General features: G+C 37.2%; 1 long non-coding RNA gene across 1 annotated transcript; it reads right to left on the reverse strand.

Moving 5' to 3' along the window:
• Positions 1 to 8,219: 8,219 nt before the first annotated feature.
• LOC147909271 (uncharacterized) lies at positions 8,220 to 23,700 on the reverse strand. The gene is made up of 2 exons (XR_015545380.1): positions 18,830 to 23,700; positions 8,220 to 18,741 (listed from the first exon to the last, which is right to left on the reverse strand). It is a non-coding gene; the product is annotated as an uncharacterized LOC147909271 (long non-coding RNA).
• Between the last annotated feature and the right edge of the window lie 1,570 nt (positions 23,701 to 25,270).

Raw genomic sequence — 25,270 nt, forward strand, 5'->3', positions numbered from 1 at the left:
TTGTTATCTTTCTAACGATACTATAGTAAATATTGATTTTGACATATATATATAAATTAAAAATACAATTTGAATATTTTCAGGATGAATATTGATTTTTTTTTTCAATATAATTAAAAAATATTGAGTTACACTCTATCCACTCTATCCACTACTACTCCAATTGACTCTAATCAAAATAGTTTTCGGATGAATGCATCACTATAGACGCAATACTCGTTATGATGCACTCCGATTGTGCTCGTACAATCAGAAACATTAATACCGTTCGGTGCTACTGTATTCAAAGAAACTTATGACATGTGACTCATCAACACTCATTTTTTTTATAAAACAAAAATTTGAATTATATTATTATAAATTACATATTAAAACATAAAGATCTCAAACATTATAAAGAAATATATAATATAAAAATATCGACATTAATACTCCCGATGATATTTGACAATAATGTTCAATTATGAGATCGTGAAATACCGTTGTTATTAAATTTCCTTCGGCTATAAATCACCAACACGAAATAACTTTTGACTTATACTAGATACGGAGCTTCGAATACCTCGGTTACCTCAAGAGATTGCGATTATACAGATAACAGTGCTCGCCTTTGCGGATGCTACTCGAATCTGACCGAAAATCTTGAAAGCATTCTGATTCCTAAAGTTCACGAAACGTAGCTATCAACGAAACTGAAATTTAAGCTTCCCTGTTATCGAACGTACTTAATGGAGTAGTGAAATTGTTCTTACATCCCCTCTTTCGACAGGTTTCACTTCGATTCGCTGTTAATAACTCAAACTCGCAAGTGCCTCGATTACCCGGTTTGATTTAACGAAAAAGTTTTATACGCTAAAAGAGAAAAGATTTATCGCACTTTCCCGCAACGCTCGGGAACTTTGCGACGAGCGGGCATTGCATGACACGTACAACAGCGTCGATAAGCAATAAAAAAGACTACCTAGTTTTATGCCCTATAAAGGATTATCGATTTTTCTTGAAAATGCACGTTACGTGCGGGTCGGACCACAGATACGCGCGCGTATGAGAGAAGTCAGAGTTAGACTTCAAATCCTCACTCGCAATTTCAGGGAACCTTTCGGCACTATAATTGTAAAGCACATTCGTACGAGTCGTCCGACGAACGTCATCGTGTTCCCCGTGTCAGTCTGTAATTTTCGGACCTCAAACGAGAACGAAGCTCGCAATCATTGACGACTATCGTCGTCGTTGGCGAAATTCCGTATCGTAGTCGTTAATCCGTAAAGGTGAATTATCACTCCTGACAGAAAAGTGCGAGGAACCAATTGGCTATATGTATAAAGATAATAATAGTAGAGGCAATTTATTAACAACCGATAAATTATCGCGAACGTAGCAAGGCGCGTCAAGAGACGGCACGACGAAGCAATACGCTTTATTCCGCTCGGGAAATATTTGTCGCTTTCCGATAATCGAGAATAATCGAGTTCGCTCGTAATTATTGCCGCGACGTCGATTTATCGCCCACCCACTCGACCAGATCCGTTCTCGTGCCGCATTTTTTTACATCGACTGTGGAATAACGATCGTGGCAAGAGGCGGCTATTTTTCGAAACTCTTTCGCTGCATCTCCGAGCGCGCGCATTGCAAAAACAGGTAAAAAAAAAAAAAAGAAGAAAAAAGACAACACGTTCGTCGAAAAGGGGAACTTCATCAGCGGTCGCGCGGAGCACAGCGATTGAGAGATTTTTACGCGTTCGCACTCGCGTATAGTCAGTCGCTCGTACAGTCGACGAATACAGCCCTCGAGCGATTATTTCTGCGAGCCCGCAGGCACAAAGACTCGACTCGAAATTGGTAGAATCCATTCAACGAACAAATCGCGAATTTGATGCTTTGAGGAGACGCGTCGATGCTACTACCGACTCAGCATCCGAGTTATCAACTTTCAAAAACGGAATTGGGATGCAAACGGGACGGAATTATAGCGCTTTAGAATTCCGTTATACTTTGACGGATGAGAGATGAATTAACACTGGAAAAAATTCTAGAAAAATAGCTGAACAAATAATGAAAAAGTGATTTTTAATTATAATCGGTCGCGAATTAAGCATTACGAATTGTTATAAAACAAAATATATTAGTTAATGCTATTTCGCAGAAAATTTGAAAATTATTGAAATTCCGCAACTAGTAAACACTTTTGCCACGACAAGATTGCGGTGGAAGTATTGATTATACAATACCGGCAACACCGGCTCTGCTGGATTTCTCTAAAAATTTCTCTGTTTTATTTTTCGGTTGAAACAGACGCGATTCTGAATTTTTAATTATAACTAAAATACGTATTATGAATATAAAAAGCGTAGATATTCATGCATTTTTTACTCATAATAAAAAATATTAATATTTAATTAGATATTTTTAACTTGCATGCAACAAAAGATAAATCATGATTTATGAATAGCAGCAAGATTCTTTATTTTGTGAATATATTATATAAATTCGCATATGAATATTCCAATTTTCCATACGCCGCAGAATTACGTTTTCAATAACTGCTGCATGGCCAAACGTTTATTAAACGTTACATGAATATGTGTACAGAATTTCCACGACATATTTTTGAGCATTTAATCATTTTCATAAAAATGTTTGTCGAATGAAAAACGAGTATTTTTAATATTGTCCCAGTACTCTCGCGATACAAATACTTATTACTTTAATATATGAATATATATATATATATATATATATATATATATATGTATGCAAAAAGATTGTTAACAAAACGTGAAATTCTTTCTTTCTATTCATTCGAAAACACAGAGGATTATAGTTGTGTACTTTTTATACATATATCCTTCTCGCAACTCTCACGCTTCCGCTGTTTCTTTGTACTTTTTCTCGCGGAATCTTTCCCTCCAGGAAAAAGGTCCAAAGAAGGGAAGAGCATCGCGATTAAAAAGTATCGCGTACGGAAGTGCTTCGTCGCAAGATTTCTGATGTCCGTGGTTACCTTTGAGTTGTAACGATGTAATTTCTATTCATGATCCGTCTAATGAAAATATAATCGCGTCGGCTATATATTTGCATCAACGCGAGTGCCGCTTTATACCGGATCCGCTGCTTCCCCTATTTCGCTACTACACGGAAAAGTATATATACGGGTTAAGCGGTAGATAGTACTTGACGTTATGAACTACGCTTGCTTTATGTGCTGAGAATATATGTAGTGCGAGAAATGCGACGAGGTATGTCGCGACTTATTAATAGATCAATGGCTCCTACTTTTTCTCACGATAAATAAACTCAAAGACGGCATGTCGTATTTTCGCATGTGGTGTTACGCATTCAGAATTGCTAGCAATAAAAATAATATATCCATAAAATTTATTTAGTTTTTTATTCTCTTTAAACCTCACACGAGTTTCTCTCATTAGTAATATTTTATTATGGCAAAGCTATTTTAAAATAAAAAATTAAAGATTTTTTTTTTACTTAGATAAAATAATAAGACATTTTTTTATTTATATTAAATAGAACAATTACATAAAACTTAAACTGAAACTAACTTGATTATTAATATCTTTATCATTGAATTTATTTTATTATAAAAAAAAAGTTAGATATATCTTTCCTCTTATAATTGTTGAAACCGAGGATATAATCTTCATATTTGCTTTTTATATTACCGTTAGGACTGTTCTATTGAATTGTCCCTGATAAGGGTGAATGCAATTCTTTTCAGTCATATCCACATGAATATCGCTAGAATATAGAAAAATAATTGTATTTTGATGATGGAAAGGTATAGTGTTGTTGCGGACTGAATAGATTAACTGACAGAGTAACGAGTTTTAAATTGCAATAGTCCCATGTTTAGATAGCGATCACGCTTCGCAGACACTTTGTCATAGATTTGTCCATTGCATGGAGATTGACGAAACGTGAAATTGTTGTTCAATAACACTTACCCCGGCTATTCGAGGAGCGTCAACAACGCGATAGAAAGAAAAACGTAGGGGAAAAAAGTGGGTCGTGCATATAATCGCGATCGCGGTTATAGTATAGTACAGCAGGCGGATATACTTCGTCGATGCGGAAAACCAGATGGAATTGGTAAAACAGCGTGTTCGATTTCTCACGGGCGTGATGACGATTCAGAGCATCGCGCGGGCTTTCGCGAAGCCACTTTGTCAATCCGTTATTGCGCGAATCGAATCCGTGATAATGGAGCATCGACATAAACGGATCAAATAAAGGTAATCCGGGATCGACCGGTCGCTTGTGGAACCGCTCGACTTAAATTCGAGGCTTTCTCTCGTCGTTTCGTTGAACGAAACTTTTGCATTTCGTTCTCTCTATCAACATGATTTCGTCGAGGACTCTCCGGTGAGGAGAGAGAGAGAGAGAGAGAGAGAGAGAGAGAGAGAGAGAGAGAGAGAGAGAGAGAGAGAGAGAGAGAGAGAGAGAGAGAGAGAGAGAGAGAGGGAGAGAGAGAGAGGGAGAGAGGGAGAGAGAGAGAGAGAGAGAGAGAGAGAGAGAGAGAGAGAGAGAGAGAGGGAGAGAGGGAGAGAGGGAGAGAGGGAGAGAGGGAGAGAGGGAGAGAGGGAGAGAGGGAGAGAGGGAGAGAGGGAGAGAGGGAGAGAGGGAGAGAGGGAGAGAGGGAGAGAGGGAGAGAGGGAGAGAGGGAGAGAGGGAGAGAGGGAGAGAGAGAGAGAGAGAGAGAGAGAGAGAGAGAGAGAGAGAGAGAGAGAGAGAGAGAGAGAGAGAGAGAGAGAGAGAGAGAGAGTTTGACGTCGTTCTTGGAAGTACGAACGCAAGATCGCACTTAATCTTTTAAGACCAGCCGCACGAACGGTCTGAACGCGTTCACGATTCCGTCGGTGCGGAACAAAGCGGCAGCGATAATGGAGCATCCGTGTAAACCGATCGGCTTTCGATATAATCGAGCTTGCGTTACGAAGCATCCGGCTTCGAATATTCGCCATCTCTAGGCCGCGCCGGAGACGTACGATGTAAATAGAAACTTTTTTTGTGGCAGCATCTCGTTTGATCATCTTGTAATTACGCGTGCAAATTACAAGAGACTATGTAGAGAGCGTGTTTAAAGTTGCCCGAGGCAGATATTATTTTCGCCAGTAAATAGAGAAGAGCTATGTAACAGCGGCGTTTGCTGTCGTTTATGGTGTGCATCCGAATATAAATACTAAATCGCGCGATAAACTAATTTTAAAATTTGCGAGATCACAGTTGACAGTTACGCTACTATAAATAGTTGTTTTATTTCGCAGTTAAAAAAAAACTGCTCGTCACACTGTTCAAACCTATGTACCTTTAGAGTTGCATAATTTTTGCCGGCTGAATATTATCGCAGAAATAGTCCGATTGTCACAACGTTGACACATTGTCACAAGAAAAGCAACGGAAAAATTCCAAGCAGCATTTTACAATTCTATTATTATTTTATTCAGAGCTTTAAAATGTGCTTCTATTTAACAAAAAATCGCCAACATCCATCCTCTTTTACAAAGTCTTTTACAAAGTCTTTTTATTATTTCAAGCTTCAGCTCTATAGTTAGATTTATTAGAACAATTCCAAAAATGATTACATATGTAACAAAATATTCGAATAAATGTTTATATAAATATTTGAATTTTTTAAATATTTGCCATACGTGATTATCTAGAGAACGCTATCCAGAAAAATGATTTTCCGCGTTTTTACCACATATGCATATATATGCGATATGTCGATTGTCCGACATTCTCGAACGCTCGCGTTAATCCAGCGGGCGATAATGGAGCACCAATGTAAACGGATCAGCCGACGATAATCCGCGGCCGATCCGATTCGTACACAGAAGAACTTCGACTAGTATGATCGTCGGAATGTGGGCCAGCTTCGCCATGAAACACAGTTCGATAACGGCGCGCACCGTGATCTACGCCAGGTCTGGTGCTATCGCAGCGAGACAACTCGTTTATCATAGCTTTCTCTCCGTACAACTATAGTCCCCCAGTTAGTGAACGGAAAATATAAAGGAATTGCGTCCCTTCTATCTTCCTAGCCATCATTCCTCTGAGCGGAATTCCAACTAGCTTATATTCATTGACGAAACGTATACCGTTACATTACGCAATTGTGCATATTGACAAAGGATATTCGTTACTTACTTTGTTACAATAATTATTTATTTCGAGTTAGTCAAACGGAAAGAAGTGATAAATGATAAACGATAAATGATAAATAATAAATATTTTAATTTGTTAATTTGCAGTCTGAATTTCGGAGGGAAATTCTGGGCCCTGTTTATGTGAGAATTAATATAATTAAAATGAAGATTAACATATTTCGGGAATTTCAATATTAATCTTTCTCCAATTATACGGTAACTTTTCAGTATCGTAAATCATACGGCATATTGTGTATGTAAATTCTTGGGGAATTAACATAACAATGCAAGAGTATGCGACGGTGTAAGTGAATTATTTCGTGAATTAATTCATTTTACATGCTCTTTTACGGAGGGAAACTCTACTGATTTCATCTAAAATAATGCAAATGCAAAATTAATTCGATAACCACAAATCTAGCATCAATTTTGCAACTTTCTACATACATGTTTGATTTTCGTTAAAGCTTCGAGCGAGAATCTTTACTAAAAGGTGATAACAGAAGCATAGGTCAGAATCATCACAAAGAGCAATCCGATAACGTATGGCGCGATTGAGAATAGTTCTGTTCAAAGTGGTCTGACCATTGTTATCGCGACGAAACATCCCGTTTTCCCTAAGGGATTCACTCTCCCCCTCCCCCCTCCCCTTTGATGGCTACTGGGTTTGCAAAACGGAAGCAATAAGAACTTCTATTCTCTTCCTATCGCCACTCCCATTCATTTTCTTCCTCCCTTACAAAAGCCATGCACAGTTAGGGAAACTTTTTTGCTTGGAATACAAATTACTGGCCGCTACTTTATAACGAGAGACAATAATAAATACCCTTAAAAAGCATAAATGCAGAATCAATTTACGCCATATAATATTTATGTGAACATTCATAATCGGAAATTTTCGCATTTATTTCTTTATACAGGCATATGTAATAATAGCATTACGTGCAAAATATATTTTCTGTTAAATTTTGTAATAATAGAACATTAAATATATAATTAATTATTCATAATTGTCACACAGAGCAAACAAAAGCGAACTAAATAAAATCATTTAATAATAACGTATTTAAATTAATGCACTTATATAACAAAGTAAAAGGTTTATTTCAAATTTACATTTTGAAATAACCTACTATTGCAGTAGAAAGCTTTTAACAATTAGGCATTTTTCGCAGAATAAAATGATGCGAGTTGCATATACGATCAAATACGTTTAACGAAAAAGTTTTATTTAAAGTAGGTTGTCACTCACCAATTGAACCGAGTCGTGAATTGAACTGAGAGATGTAACGCGAACGCATAAAATCACCACGGCATTTACGGTGTATCGTGAAAGAATGTCAGTCGTTGGAGATCGATGTTCGTTTCGAGATCCGTAAAAGTATCCCCGCCGATACAATAGCCAGAATATGTGACGGGATCGACATGAAGCACAGTCCCACCATATACGCGGTGATCCAAGCTAAATCCAACGCTATCGCGTCGAGACAGCCTGTTTTCCACACGCTTCTTTTACCGTCTTCGTCGAGACTAAAGCATGAAAGACGTATTCGACATGGAGATCTCAAATGAAACGCGATAGAATATAACAATACAAATAAACAACATACATAGCAATACAAATAAATAATATCGTAAAGAGCAAATAAACGTTTAATATTAATTAGTGTAATTCGAGTTATTATTATATTTTGGCCTATTCGAATTATCTCAACTTTGTTTTCTGACTTTACAATCGTATGGCCTCCTCATCTGTATATAATTTGATGAGAAGTTCCCAGAGCTTTATCCCGTTTCCTCACCTACAAAAAGATAGACGCAACAGGATTACGAAGAGAATCAACGAAGGCGTCTATTGTTAATTCTCTCACGGTGCCACATTAATAAGATGCAAGGCTTTAACGCTTAAAGGGTGACGACATTGTAGCATCGATTAATAAACGTCGTTTCTCTCATGTGTCGTGTATCCTCCAATTATCAACGGTGGTAATGTTACACCATCCTATAATATCCCATCCCCTACTCTTGCTTTTCGTGCAACGCGTTATCGCGCGATAATTTATTTTCCCGCGAAATTCGAAAAAAAGAAACAAATTTAAATTACGAATGGCTCCTCGCTGTAATTATCAGGTTGGGGAGAGATCGAGAGAAAATGCGGTGGCCCGCGTTTGATGTCCCGGTTGTAAAGCGAGGATGAAGAACCTTATCTAAGAAATTCAATTTTCTGGCGGAAAAGCTGCTCTCGTCCTCTCCCACGACCGCTTCCAAGTGTTTCCGGCCACGATAGCCGCTGTACACTCTCGAGGGCGGGCGAAGATTTATTCGCGAAATTCGAAATGATGAGGAATTCTCAAGAAAATGTGGCTGGAAGTGTGGGCAAAACTCGTTGTCCAGGACCTCGACACGACCTTTCCTCGTTTATGGTGCATTAAGGAATTTCTTGAAAGAACCGACTGTCTATTTTACTTCACAGCTTATTTCATTGTTAACGGTACATTTAACGTTCGTTAATGAGTTGAGAACGTGCGCTAATGACAAGTAAAATAATGGAGCTATAGAAAACTTTTAGGTACATCGCGAGTGATTTAGATTCTTTTTTTCGACGCGCGCGTTGTCGACAGGAGAGATTTGCGTATCCTTTGAATGAATCATTAGTAAATGTAATTTTGTATAATATTAAAAGATGATTTTAAATGACTCGACTGTCTAAAATAATTAACAAGTATGAAGTTTCTATAAGAAATTTATGAATATTATTGATTTAAACAACAATTTACAGCTTTTACGCTGTTAAATAGAGTTTTGTCTTTTCTCTGTAGAAAGTAATGTAATCCTATTTGACAATATTCAAAAATAAAATGCTAAAATTACGCGTCACAAAACTCATGCAAGAAATAATATGAACATTTTCGAATTTTCCTGGTAGAAATGTATGTAATTTTCCTAGATACTCAGTTACTGTCTAATATTATTGTATTCTCATTATTTGTATTATATCGCGAAATAGAGATAAGAAATAGACAAGAACTTGATAGTCTTATTCAGTGGCTGAAATAGTTTTTCTAGTAAAAATATGTGCAATTTCTGTAGACACTGCCCAGTTATTGTGTATTGATAAATTATTCTAATTAATAAATTATAATTAATTAGCATATGTAGTCCATTTTTGTCCTGTTTTTGTTTAGTAAATGAGTTTAGATTTCGCAGGATATCTTTTGAGCGCAGTAACTGCAAGCAAAGCTTTACATCTTAATTGGGATTCCAAATAGTTTTACTTATAATTACTAGACAGAAGTTAATGAACTGTCCAATAACTATTTAAAAAATGCATGAAACTTCTATCCAGAATTTCTCTAAATGTTTTCTCTAAATCGCGTACGTTCAATTAGAAAAGGACAACGAAAGTTTCTCTATATACGTCTCGTGATCTCCTCTTAAGATTAGAAGAGGAATACTTTCCTTCAGGAAGATACAAAAGGTGTTTAACGGAGGCGAAAGTATAAAAGAAGAGCAAAATACACACTCGTGCGCACAAAGATATCCTGCGATAAAAGCTATTGAGGCGATACGTATCAAAAATCGGAAAATATATACTGTTGGGGTTAAAGGGCAATCGTAACGTTGAAATATCTTCCGAGGCAATAATGCCACAGTTACATCAGCTTGGAAAATCCACTGTTACGCTCTCAGAAAAATGCGATCGGGTCGACCTCGCAAAATAGAATTTTTCGGCACAATAATTTACCCATTCTCTTTTGAGAATAATAATAATTAGGTACTTTCCTCGATTATTAGCATTAAATAATCTCTAGTATGATCCCTTTGAAAACATGTTCGGCTAAATGGTTGTATAAATATAGCTAAGTTATATACATAATGTACAAAAATAAAAAAAAATATAAATAAAAACATTCTTATTTTTATTTTAAATCAATAAACTGCAATAATTTTAACTCAAAAAACTATACATTTTGTTATTTAATAAAATGTGAAATTTACTTAATTATTAAAGAATTAGGTATCATTATTTTCAGTTCAGCATTTAAAATTTAAATTTTACACCATTTATTCTTTCTATCATATATATCATTAACGCAAAGTTACGATAAGAACGAATTAGCACTAAAAAGAACGTTGCTCGACCTGGCAAAAATCTCATTGAACCGCTGAACGCGTCCGTCCAGGTGCAGCACGTCCCGTTTCACGTCTTTCAAGCCGCTAGGCGTTTCCATTATCGGCGTGCAAGACGTCGCCGCTTTTCCACATTCCCGTCGCGTTAATCGCCCCATTGTTCGCGACGTCAGCGGTCGGTGTAGTAGGTAGTCTTCTGTAAGCCTGCCGAGGAAAACCCGCGCACACATACACGTACGCGCAACTCTAAGCTTTCGCACATACACTCAGTTAAGTATGTGCCAACGGTCCACGTGTACCAACGACGACGGCGTTCGTACGTAAACGTGCACGTGAATATCGAGAACATCAGTACGGGCGGCGTCTCCTTAAAGCGCCTTTGTATATTCATCCTCGCGCTACGTGTGACACGCGAGCGGACCTCCCACAGCAGCTTAAAGGGGAATTACGGGGCTGAGGTGTAAGGAGACAGGGAGAAGAGAGGACGAGAGAGCCAAAAGGAAAGGGAACGACGAAATCGTTCGTGTACACGCGCTCAAGAGACGTGGTTGTACTTCCGGACTGGTACTACTAGAGAAAGAGAAAGAGAAAGAGAAAGAGAGAGAGAGAGAAAGAGAGAGAGAGAGAGAGAGAGAGAGAGAGAGAGAGAGAGAGAGAGAGAGAGAGTGAATTTCTCTCGCCAGGCGTTGCTTCATCCCCGGCTATTTTGCCAAGGCGAAAACTTCGGAAAGAGTATCAGCACGCGACGCAGCGACATCGTTGCGGCGACTTTTCGCCGCGTTTCAGGATTTACGAAGCTGCCTCGTTTCTCACGAGCGAAAGAGAATGTTATATAAGATGTTACAGAATCTAGAAAATTAATTTTGATGATAAATTTTGTAACAGTTTTGGACTCTATCCTTGCTTGGAAAAATTTTTCAGGAAAATACTCTACTTCCGCTTATGTTTTATACCACGTGTTCTAATAGCTATCATTTGAAATATATTATTTTTACACATTTGGTAATTATTACAAAATTTTTGTGCTTAGGAGAACTTGTGCCAACTTAAAGTCAAATCATCTTTGAATATGGAACAATCTAAAATTTAAATCTAAAATTAGTCTTTTTGAATTTTAGTAAAATCAAATATCGTTACAATTACTCCGGGTGACCCTATAATGTACTTATAATTGATGTCCGTACATGCCAATTTTATAACCTTTCCATATTGCAGCGTTGCGAAAATTTATTCCAATAAATTGAATTCGCTCAATCATAACTTTACAAAATATTTACAAATTAATTCATCAATCATAATTAAACTTTTTAAGTATCACAATCTACAGATTGATTTCACTGTGTCGTATGAATGAAATTATTACTCAACATGAGATAAATTTGCAAATGGTCTGGATGGTTTTGCATCTGACGCGCGAATTTATTCCGCTGTAATCATATACGAATATTTAAGCAACGTTTTTGGTGTTGTTTTAATACATTTTAGCGTTGCAACAACGACATCACGAACAATCTAATTTTTCGCGCACATTAGCGGAAGTACGCAAGAGATCGCGTGTTTTATCTACTGTACAAAAATTATAAATCGTACACATTAACGCGTTATGCAAACGCAAACTGCAAGTGAAATTCCGAGGTCATTAACTCTAAAAAATTTATCAACACTTTGGAGGAATTATTATTCGAAAACACACTAAGATTCTAAAATTCAAGGAAGTCACTGAGTTCAGTGCGAGCGGGAGAACTTCACGATAGATGAGCGTGTACCAATATTAAATAAAAATTTCGAGACAAAGAACGCGATGATTTCTTTGAATGAAAATTAAAAGTCTTAATAAGATTATCTATTGGACAGAAAGTTTTTAATATATCACCGCGACGTCAACCCGTGGCCGCGATCCCGTGAGCCCGTGTATTTCACGGCAGAGTGAGTAGCGAAAAGTTCATCTTGGGAGAAGTATCAACGCGCTGCACGTTATGGCAGTTCCGGCTGCTGCGCTCATCTCTATCCTCGCATCGGGTCACCCGTCGGCAAGAATAAAATGCCCCGAGTAGGAAATCCGTGATTCTCTCGGAGCTTTGCGAATACACTGTAGCGCGGAATACATGCAATGGTCGCATTGACCTCGCTTGTCAATATAAACGTAAAGTTCTTTGCCCAGATATACAATGCAAGTATTCGCAGAATTCACAGGTTTTTTTAAATTCTTATTATCTATGATGTATAAAGAAAGATGACCCATTTCGATTAGAGAACCTCAGAGGGAGGGAGTGACAAATTGATCACGTGAATGACCGCGTCCAATCAAGACGGGGGTTACGTGACTAGTTTTTTTCAATCTCTTCCATGCTTATGTTTGGAGTTTTGATGACCGCATCCAATCAGAGGAAGAGCAGTTTGCTACTCTCTCCTTCAGAGGCTCTCTAATTCCGATTGAAGGTGGGGGATCTGTCAGTCATTAAATTTTGAAGAAATTCATATTTGCAGAAATTCATATGTCTCGTTCGCGTCGCAAATCAACTCTGGTCGAGATCACGGGACCTCCGCCATTACGCACAATGGGTCATTTTTCTAGTTTCTTTACATGCTCATTATTATCAAAAGCGAAGTTATTAACGCTTTCATTTTCCATATGATCATTTAATCGGATGTACGAAAATGTACAACGTGACTGTGGAGATAAAAGATTCTTGCTCCTAAAAAGTGAAATATTTATACTGCTGTATAAACTCGCGCTCTTTTGATACGTCGATACGAACGAAACGAAAATTTATTGAAATATTTGTCAAGCGACACGCGAGTACGGCTAACAATTATAACAGTCGTACACATCGATTGAAACCATCATTCATATATCAAAGTTAAATCATTTTACGCGCGAATGGAAACACCGTAATGTAATGTGACATAACGTATCGTATAAATATCATATCAACATTGCAGTCACGTATCGGCGATGGAAAAAAAAACCCACGACGAACCGCCCGGATTTTCCTCGCGACGGATGTGCATGGGCGCCAATGAAAAAAAAGAAAAAAAAATACAAGGGACCGCGTGTACGATTGCACACAACAGCGCAAGAGGAAACAAACGGGAGGAGATACACGAACTAGATATTTTCAGAAGGACGCGAGTCACGCGAGAACATCCCGTGATAAATTCGCTCGCAACGGCGGCGTTTTCCAATGCTCCTCCGCCTACGAAAGAGGGGCTTAACTTTCGAATCAATTCCAACATCGACGAGATGCCACCTGACCTGATGCGCTTACTCATTGCTCTCGTGAAAAGAATCGCAACGCATAGCATGTGACAGTTGCATCACTGATACGTATAAAAATATCGACGTTGCGTTGCGACAAGGTACGTAACCGCGTCTATGGAAAAACGTGCTTCGGACTTGGCGGTGATCACTCTTTTTTCTTTTTGTTTTTTTTTTTATTTTTTTACTATCTTTCTCTTTCTCTCCCGCCATTCTTTCTCTCTCCCAACGTGGGTCATATGCATAAGCGACGTTGCGTGACGTTTTGCCAGCGAGAGTGCAGCATCGATCTTCTCCGTCGGCCTGTTTGCACCCTCGTTTGTCCGCGCCGGACATCGCATATGCGCATATGCGCGGATACGTGTGCACACTCTTTGTGTACGACAGATAAAAATAAATTTCCTTGCTCACGGCCTCGTTGGAACTCATAAGTATCCGTGGGAATTATTAATAGGAAAAAGATGCGTTGGCGTTGAAACGATATTTCCGGCCGCCGTATACAATGCAATTACGTTTGGACGCAACTTAATCTTCGCGACAAGAGATATAATACCTATACGTTAATAGCTACTATCTCCTGTCCGTTAGATAGACACACTGACGTTTACTTTACTGTGATCGATAGGTAGCTGCCTGAACAAGAAATCAGTTTTAACTGAGACTAAGTGAACGGACACAGATTTGACGACAATGGAAATACGTATTCGAATAAACGAGCATGTGAATTGAGCTTCTTGTGCAAATTTTTACGCATTTAAAAATACATTAATGTCATAATTGAAATTATTTTAAGTAAATTTTTTAGTTTTTCGACGATTTATCTAAAAACTGTTGACGTGCAAAAATACTTATCGCCTGAAGAATCTAAGTAAGAGCTTTAAATGGAAAAAAAGGTTGTTTTAAACAGATATATTTTAAACAGAAATAAATTCGAACGTGTGTTAAAATAAAAATTAGATTAACAATCACATCAAAGTATATTTCTGCGAGGAAACTTTATCTGTAAAAAAAAAAACGTAACGTTAAAAAAGAATGGGAAAACAAAACTTGTTCCTGTACTAAAAGTTGTTACCGAAAAAATACGGTTCGCCGATTACAATGGAAGAACTTTTTGAAAATGGATTATCACATATGCTATAGAGCTTTGCGATAATACGTAGAAAGTTCTAAAAAAGTACTAAAAAAAAACTTCTATATTAAGTAAAAAGTCAATTAATGTAACAAAAAAAAATATTCCTTTTTTTGCATTATACTGCAAAGGCTTAAACGTTTCTGCGAATGAAATGATTAATAGGTCTTACTAATTACACTGTTATCAATGAATAAATCACTTAAATAAAACAAGAAAATTTTGCATTTTTAAATTAACATTTTTAAACTATTTAATTACTAAATTATTTAATCTAATTTCGTAATATAATTACTAAGAATTATAAATTACTTCAATTTTTCTTAAATTACATTTTTTTCATTAAGCACGAAAATGTTATTAATTTATTGCATTCGGTAAATTAAACAATTTCACTTATCAAAAATATATCCATCAAATGCATTCTTCTTTTTTTGTTTCTTCTTTCTCGCCAATATTTCTTTATAAATACTATATAAAATAGACCGCGAAAAATGCAAAACGGACGTATATTGCTTTGAATGAAAAATGTATGTATATAAAGAAACGTAGAACAGCATGAGAGAATAGTGGATTTTCCATTTTCATGAAAAATATATGACAAAAGTATAGCGCAGGACATGTGGTCTCACTGGTATGGGCTTAGTTTCGACTTCAAATTATTATTCACCGTAGCGGTTTTTAACACGGTTGCGCCTCATACAGTGAGCATTGTAAAAACTATTGATAAAATGTGAGTGTATAAAAATCAATGTTCCTTGCCAGATTGTCCATGCTGCTCGAAGACGATAAGCATGCAATTGTACTCCGCTCGTAATTCAGGTGGAAGGTATCTTTTTTTAATGTCGACAACGAACTCGTAAATTTCATGGGACCGCAAAAACCGCACCAGCAGCCGGTGACACTCTTCGTAATGTATCGTAAACTCTAAATTCCTTGAAATAAAATCTTACTCCAAGAGAGTGAAAATACAGCTCCTTTTTTTCAAAGGTAGCTGCATTTTCACTCTCTTGGAGTAAAATTTTACTCCAAGAAATTTAAAGTGTAATGCTCGTAATTGATTTATTCACGACGATTCACGACGATTCGTCTGCGATATACTGAATGAAGAATGAAATCAAGTGATGACGACGACTCGTTTCCGATATACTGAATGAAGGATGAAAGAATATATCAGTGATCGAAAGAATATACAATATAATCGGAACAATCAAGATTCCGTATCGATTATTAACGCGGTAAATACCGCACTGCGTATCTTGCGGGCGACAAATCCGACATGATGTAATCAGATATAATTTGCACAGCGCAATTCGCTTCGCATTAAAATGAGAATCAATATTTAAACCAATTTATGGCCGTACACGCGGTTTGTCAAGCGTAGGACCAAACGCGGTTTGTTAAGCATACAACATCACGTTCGATGAAGAGACACGTGTACGTGTGCATTACCGTTGGTCTCCATGAAAGGCCTTCGACGTCATTATCACAATAGGCCGTTCCTCCCTTCCGGATGAGAATAATGATCGCGATAAATGACTTCAGATATATGTCCGGCGTAAGGTACGCGTAATCGTACCATGATACGGGCTGTCGTACTGATAAAGCCATCTCTTTTCCCTTTATGTCGTCCGTTGATACGGAACGTCGAGCGTTTTGGAAACTCGAAAATATGCGAAAAGTGGTAACAGACGTCTGTTACACGCTGCGATATGGACAACACGAACTTTCCCCTACCAGTTTTCTACGACGAAATATACTACGTCCTCGTGACAGCTGCGGAAATTCAACACACTCGTAGCGTGTCACTTTTCAATTACAACAGACAGGTATACGTATACATTTCCCTCTACTGTTACTTTTAAATAGATATATAATCTCATCACGCCCTAGATATAAGGCTTATATCGAACTTGAAGCGACGTCGAATATTGAAGGCGCAGGAGATTCTACGTGATAAAAGGTATCGGCAGACGTCAATTTCTGAAGAGCGCGAACTCCATCGTGCGGTTTAAAAGTTTGATCATTCGTTTAATACATCGTCGACTCTGATTTCAAGTACAGCGGAAAGAAAATCAATCGTAAGATAGATTTTATCTTTTAACGAGAATTATTTTTTGCTCTTTGTATCGCTCGGGCTCTCTTATTTCGTCAATCTTGCAGATGATCCGAGACGCTTCGATATATAAATCTTCGTGAACAATATCTCTCCAGTCTACAAAGCTTTAAAGAAACTTGCTCATCAGAGACTGGTGAGATAAATCGGATCGTTTACAAGTCGCGCTCTAGCATTTTGGCGAGCAACGCGATCCACCTAAGAGCAATGTAGCGCCCTCGTATCCGAAAAGCCGAGTCGGGATCGATTAAGTGGCACCGGGAGAGTTTCTTTAAAGGGAAACCGGGACGCCGCTTAGCGGGCTTGTTGGATTCTCATCTCAGACGAGTCCTCGAGGCAACTCTCGGTACTAAATCTGAAACTTGCGTTACCGCCGGCCGTCTCAAGCACTCAGAGGTGTTTCTAGGGTGTTGTACGAACCTCGTGGAATAGCAGGACTGAGGGAGCTCGGGCAAACCAGGATATCTGGTCCAGTCACTCGCATCGTTAATTCCGCAACACTGCAGGCGTGTCTGTCGATACGCGACAAACGATTTCATTACAACTCGCACGTTACGCTGTATATACGTATAAGAGACAAATTAATTGCGGATCAAGATACTCGAAATAAAAGGGACGCAACCGCGAATATTGGATTTTCTCTCGCGAGTATTGGAAAAAGCATTTAGTATTGAAGACGGATAATGTCAATCATCTATTACAATTATTTAAATGGTATTATAAAACAGCATTTAGAGCATTGACAGTATTCGAAAATATATCCGGAAATCATTTATTTTTAATGTTTTGGACTGAAGTCAGAATAATTCAGTGAAAGTAAAATTAAATGAACTGAATTTTATTTTTAACTTCCCCTAAGGAAAAAAACTTTTTAATATAAAAATATTTTATAAAAATATTTAAAAATTTTTATTTACAAATTATAACAGATTATCGTACTATGTAGCTACTCGTTAGCGCTTGGAATTTCTAATAAAACAAAAGTAGAATCAAGTATCGTCTAACTAACATTTTCAAGATAAAATGAATAAAAGTAAAAAGAAAAGAAAGAAATTATATATCCAAAGCTAGCATAAAGTTCTTTATGCTTTATATTTAACAAGAATCTATTGCATAAATTGTAATATACTAATAATCTAAAATGTTATCAATTTCATAGGTATAAAAAAATGATTTTCTATTAAATCAAGACTTGAAAAATATTATAACCACTATTGAATTTTCATGTAAATTAAGGTTTTAAATTTAAAATATCGAGAGAAAATCTCTATCTCTTTTGTTATCACAAATTTTAAAACCATGTAATAAAATATATGCTGGAAAAAGTTTATAAAAATATCATGTACTATACAAAAAATCATATCCAAAAAAAAAAAAAGAAATAAAATCGACAATGCAGTCAAATAAATTCCGTAATTCCTCAAATTAGTTGAGAAATTGCATGAGATTCTGGAATTAACGCGGGAGAAGATCCATGCCGACAAGATGCACGCCGTGAAACCGAAAGTCACCGGTAAACAGAGTTTACGAAGCGCGCAATTAGCGTAAATTGAAAAACACCGTTATCCGGTAGGTCGATACCGAGGCTGCGGACCAGATTCACAACGGCAAACTGCCAGGGAGCTTGTTGACTACTATCCGAGAGTCCGTAACGGCCTGATATTTACTACGGATTAATTTGTCGATAAATGTTTTCACGGCGCCGTCACGGGCGGTTCAACCGATTCCGGAATTCGCAAAGTTCGCGTCGCAAAAGTCGTTCGGGGTGGATTTGTCAGGAGGAGAGCGTCGGCAGACGAAGGGTACGTACCTGCGTTAAATCCCAGACGGACGAGTAGTTTGGGTAATCTCGTAAACGAGAAGTAAGCACTGTATTAATCCGTCCGCGCAGTGTCCCGAATAGAAGCGCTGCGCGTTCCTGCTGCGATATTAATAAACCCTTGTCCTGTTGGAAAATGACGAAGTTACAATAATCCCGTGTTATAACACATACGCTGTACTACGCGCAGCGTGTTTCCTATTGTTCTTCCTACCTGCAATCTCTCCGCCCACTTCGAAACAAGCTGCGAAATATTCGACGCCACCTGCGGATGTCCGTCGTTTCCGACGTTAAAAAATTCGCGTCCTCCGTTCACGCGTCGTTCACGTGCGCGTTTACGGTCGTGTATGTGCGTACGAATATACGTGTTTCTTTTTTTAACGGATTGTTTTCAGCATTGGGCGCGTAGTGGTCGGAAAGGACAACGGATATATATGCCACAGACCCGTCTCACGGCTAATCCGAAAATCCGAAATTCCCGGGAATTTACTGGTGACGGTTAAACGTACAAGTTTTACGGTCAGCACTGAGTGCCGCTTTTTTGCAAAAATTTTGTAGCTGCTTCGATTCTGTGGCCGCTTGTCTATCGAATTCTCGTGATCTGCACTCTCATCTACCCGTAGTTATCGATATTTGAGCCCGAGAGAATTGCTTGCCTAGCATCTGCTTTTCACTGTGATCGTAACGGTATCTGTCCGATTCATTGTCCATCCATTGTCCATCGAGCGATTTACATGGACAATTTCCCGTAGTATCCAACACTTTCATAATTCGCTATTCGATTTCCATGATTTTCCATAATTTCTATATTTATGTCATACTACATCCGTTGAACGCAATACATAAACAACATTATGCGGTTGATTCGAGTCTTTAGCAGTTATCACGATCGTAACGACATACGTAATTGCGAAATGCGAGTGTTTTCGACGCGACATACCAATTTTAATGCTCCTCGTCATGTAATTGACCGTGCTCAGTTCGCGATTCCTATTATCTTTGTCGCTGCTCATATTATTGTGCATGAATTTCGTAATATCTTTCAATTATACCGCGCTACTGTTCCTTCGTAATATTAATCGACGATCATGAAAACAAAGCACGAGCCTTAAACGCGCTAGCTTTTCATAATTTTCGAGGCTTCGTTTCATTAAATTCTTGAATATTATGAAAATTAAGGTGATACTTGACAGTGCGCGGTGTGAGATTCTCTATCTTCATAATTATTTTGTAAGACAATTATAGAACAAGTTTCTGTTGTTAATTTTGAAATAAATTATAATTCCAGTTTTTTACGACAATAACAAAATATAACAATAAAATAACAATTTTTCTCATTGTAATATCCATATGAGAAAATGTTCCATCCATATGAAAATAAATAGGTTTAATCCTTTTATAAAACGTTTAAAAATTGATTAATCGCGAATAAAAAGAAAGTTATACTTATTCCTCTTCATTTTATATATTTACAAAAATTCGTTTAAACTGATAAATTAAAAGCAGAGACGGTTTCCTTATTAATAATAATGTCACGTCTTAAGCGCTAAGTAATCTGCGGTTTTAGTACTTTTTCAATATTATCTAATTACGAGGGTGGCACTTCGCTCCCACGCAAAGCGTTACAGTAACGACGATATTAATCGCCGGCGTCAAGAACGAAGTACGAAGCTTCGCTCGTTTGTGGCGGTGTTTCATAATATTCAAGACCTTTCACGAGCGCAAGAGAGACTCGCAAAGAGAGGAAGAATGGTATTCGTCGTTCTTTCTCTTTTCCTCCCAAGTCGACTGATATCAGTGAAGCTAAGCACGCGAGTTTCGCAAACGTGCCGCGGACGTTACAAATCAGCGAAATGAGCTTTTAAGTACCAAGACTCGTAAACGCGAGAGGCACGGGCGCGCTTCCGAAGTTGTTGGCCGACGAAAATTCACCCTTACATATCCGCCCTTTCCAACGTGCCGTAATATGAATACAAATTACCCGACGTTCCGAAACTTTTAACTCGCGCCATCGCTTCGTTTTCCCGTCCACTCCTTTTCAATTCACACTTCACTCATCCCGCTCGTCTGTCTCTTAACTCCCGTGGGGCACGTGGCTGATGTATACCACTAATTGACCACCAACACTTATTGTATCTCCTAACCGCGCGCGGAGGTGCGCGCTTTTGACGCGCGAATGAACGCCCACGAAGACGAAAGTTGCACGCCACTGGGAAAGCAGAAACGAGATTATTCTCGTGGAAAGTTTGCTGTAGGTTCGCGCAGCCGGTGACGCTAACGAGGCTAACGCCGTTGCACCCGTTTCCATCGTTTCCGCGTGTCGTCGACGGACCCCACCGTTATCACCGTCAGACGCTCCGATCTACGACTTTCTGTTGGACCACGACGACGAGCGTATGTCGAGTTTAATTCTCTCGTCGTCCGGGACGCACGAACGAGAGATAAAGTGGTATAAATCAGATCTTCTTCATTTAGAGAATTTAGCTCGCGTCCGGACAACGTGTTTCCCAAACACAAGCAGGCTTTTTTCCTCCAGAAAAGACAGAAAAAGACTCGCGCGAAAATATTACGCGTACAAATATATATTTGACATCAGGGAATTTTTTAGTCGAGAAAATAACTCTAGTTTGTATTTTATGCGGAATACTGACGTGACTTGGTTGAAAGCCCTGCACTACTGTTTGTAATAGAAGCCGGTATTAACTCTTTGCGGTTGTAATCTGGGATATTCAAGATATTTTGGCAAGTACATCCTAAATATCCCGGCTTAAGACCACAAAGGGTTATACGAGGCGCAAATGTTATTCACAGGCATAATATAGCTTTGATATCTGCTTAAATTATAATTTTGAGAAATTATAATTCTTGTATTTTCGAATTAGTTTTATTCATAAATATGACTTATACCACTTTATTACTGCTTCAAGTACGTCACTTCTCTAACCGCAAAGTATGTCTACTTTACACGATTAATATGTTGATATCTAAATTTAAATTTGTCGAGACATGAATTATAACTGAAAAATGACTTATATACCTTGTTTTCACGTAAGTTAAATTTGAATTACAATAAAAAAAAATTGATTTTTGCTGTTGGCAGCAATAATTAGTATAATTGAATTCAAATATTTTATGGGAGAAATAAAGTTAAAGCTAGAGGCAAATGTTGCATCCTCTTATATTCGGGACACAGTCGTAAATAAATTTGTACAGACGCGAGTGGAAACTTCAGTGTATGGTGTAAATGCACTTTAGTGGAACCTATGTACGGCGAAAGGGTTAAAATCAAGTGTCGCGAGCAAACTTGCGACACTAAATTAATTATTCTTTATACGCAAATTGTTACAAGCATCGCGCTGCACGTACAAGAATAAACATGTCAATAAGAAATAACGCGATATAACCGAAGATATTACAATATTGTAAAATAACGAATATAGATATAATGAGAGATAAAGTAGTACCTGTAATTTAATAACGAAGCGTAAAAAGCGTAAAAAGTAGCTACAAGGAACACTATGGTTATAATTCACAGCAGGAGCTATGCGTACAGTTACTCTCGTCAAAGGACTGAGCTCGATACATTCATCCTGCGCTAATTAATATGCCTGAGTAGCATCGGGGAGGATATCGATATTAATTGAACTTAACAATGGATATTTTTCGCTTTTACAAATTAATCCATCCTTTTAGAGTTTCACGAATATATGTCTACGCGTATTCATCAATCAACCAACTTTCTTTCTTTCTTTCTCCACAAATTACAAGTTTCGATAAATAATGAAAGCTCTTTGAAGTTTTACGAACTTCTCGATAGAAGAGCGTGACATATATATTTGAGCGAATAAATCATGACTTCGCTTCGCGAACGTTCCCGTAACGAGCAGAACTTTCCTTCGGGAGATACATCAGAAAGAGAGTCAGCGCTTTTCTTTTTTTCTTCCCTCCCCCGTTTTCCTGCTAAAACCCTCGGTTTTGTCTTGTTCGTTAAGTTTCTACCTTGTGAGCCGGGCGCAACGTCTCCAGGCGGAAACGATGTCAACGATACTCATCTTAATGCCTGTTGAACCGGAAGTGCAAGCAAGAGAATGCCTAGGCTCCTAGACTCTCCAACAAGCGTAATGAAAACGTATATTGCGAGAGAGGAATTTACCTGGCCATGTTCCTACTCGTTGTTTTCCCAAAGATTCTTAAGATTCTTTTGCATTTAACTATTTTGTCAAATTACTTTGAAACGTCATTAAAGATTATTAAGCTCTCGTAATATATTCTTATACAAACTACTTGTACGATAAGAAGCTAAATGTCTACAACGTACTAAGAAAGTTTGATGGGGAGAGGGGAGAATATTTGAGCAATTTAATATTGATTTTTCCATGATGAAAATGTCACGGCATTACTCGTTTCCAGGATTATAAGCGATTGAAAATCCCAGGGATTTTTCGGTATTAAGGTTGCGCAAATAGAATTGAAAGAGAGAACAAGATTAATATATGTACATATACAGTGAGAGCAAAAATATTTGTACAAGAAAATTTGTTATAAAGTCTTATTTGTAAAAAATAAACCTTAATTAGCAATTTTATACATTCTGTTTTAACATAAACAAACGAACTTCGCATATATTCCTGATTTTAGAAGCTAAACTTCTGTCGAATACTTTTTGAGCATTCAAACATACAATTTTCGCTTTTTTTGAGATGATATATTTTGTATAATTAATATGTATCTTTTTGGTACATGTAATTTTAAGAAACATACAGTCTATTTTATTCTTTATGAATTAATTATCCAATAAGAAATGATCGTCAATTAAACATCGAATCGACATCAAATTGATGTTAAAATCATCGTATTTATATTGATTCGACATCAATTCGATGACTTATTTCTCGCTGGATAATATTTACTTTTTAAAAATAAAGTTTTTTAAAAAAATATTTTCTCTGTACGAATACTTTTTGCACTCACTGTATATATACATTTTATTATCGCGCCCTACGAAAAAAAAAATATATTGACCCTTCTCACTGCCAATTTATTATGTCGCAATGCGTGTGCGTTTATCATCTAGTTTATATTCGTACTCACTTGCGCTGGTGCGAATTCTTGGGAAAAGAGATGTGATTTACGATATGTGATTCCATGGGTAGCGCCGCAAATTAAGAAGATGATACTCGTGCACAGCATTATCATCAGCTGAAACATATATTTAATAACTATTTAAAATATATATACATATATTAATAAGAAAAAAACACACATTAATGGAAATGTGTGTTTTTATAACTTGTATGTAAATAAATGAGAGAATAATAGACTTGCATAATAAAAATTATCTGCAGAGAATAATGTTTTCGGTAACGTTCTTTGTAATAACAACCCGTCTTTTAAAAATATTGTTTTAAATATACATCAATAGTTACATTTCTAAGTTATATATGTACATAACTTTAATAATAATTTTAATTTTAATTCCAATAAAAAAATCAATATATCATTTCTGTTATCTCCCTTTTTATTATTTCTTATCAAATATCATGTTTATTTAAGCAAACAAGAAATCAAATTAAACAATAATATTAAAACATTAAACGGCTTATTTAATAGAAAAAGAATTGGTTATACTTTTTATATTTCACAATTTATACTAATGATAATCTTCGCTGTTTAATTTAATCACAAAGAGATTGGCGAGGATGGTATCAGTGGATGTAAACAAATGTATAAAACGCTCTTTAAAAAATTTCGAATATAAGAACACGTGTAGAAACAATTACTTATATAGTACAATCGCTTTCTATGTCGATACTCAAAGCATCGCGATCGTTAGTGCGGTCGTAGAAATTTCTGGGGATTTTCACCGTAACGTGGCTGTTTATCACGCTGTTAAAAATATAGCTAGGATAATACGTCGGTACAGCAATTGGATTTATATTCATCGGGATAGCCGGTGGTTCGGTTTATCAGCGACACAGGGGCACTCGTACACAGATAAATGGGTTTTTCAGTAACGGAAAAGGAGGGAATCGTTGCGAAAAGATTCGGGTATAATCGCTAAGAGAGGAAGGAACGTACGAAGAACAGTGAACGGTAAAGAAAGAAATAGAGCGGAGCTATTACTGTTTCGATCGATGTCGCCGGATTCGAGAGGTTGTAACTTGCAGCTCGCTTTTGACGAATTTCCATTGCTCCACTATAGCGCGATAGCTTGATCGCTACCGAACGCTTGGTTAAATCAAACGTTCGAGTTTTGCGTTCCCCGTGATGGGCAGCTTCAGCTGTCAATTTTGCAAGAGACTGTCGATCGCACTTCGTGCTGTTCAGATACCACGAATTTCGAGTTTTGGCCTTTTACGCAAATTACGCAGGTCGATTGACGGTCTCGTAATCGTACGTCGTTATAACCATTTCAAATTGAGTTTCAATTTATTACAAAAAAAGAAGTTATCTTGTACTTATTATTCATTGGCGTATAAAAATAATATCAGAACGCAAACTATTGTAACTACACAGTCACGTACAAGTGATTGGTATTTGTGTACGTAAAAAGGAATGATACTAGAATAAGAATGATTCTTATTCTAGTAATAGAGAATATAATGAAAGAAAGAAAAGAATCATGTATTGTTAAAAAGTATCGTAAACCTAGTTT

Source organism: Acromyrmex echinatior, chromosome 6 (assembly GCF_024713525.1).
Source record: "Acromyrmex echinatior isolate Ae372 chromosome 6, ASM2471352v2, whole genome shotgun sequence".
NCBI lineage: Eukaryota > Metazoa > Arthropoda > Insecta > Hymenoptera > Formicidae > Acromyrmex > Acromyrmex echinatior.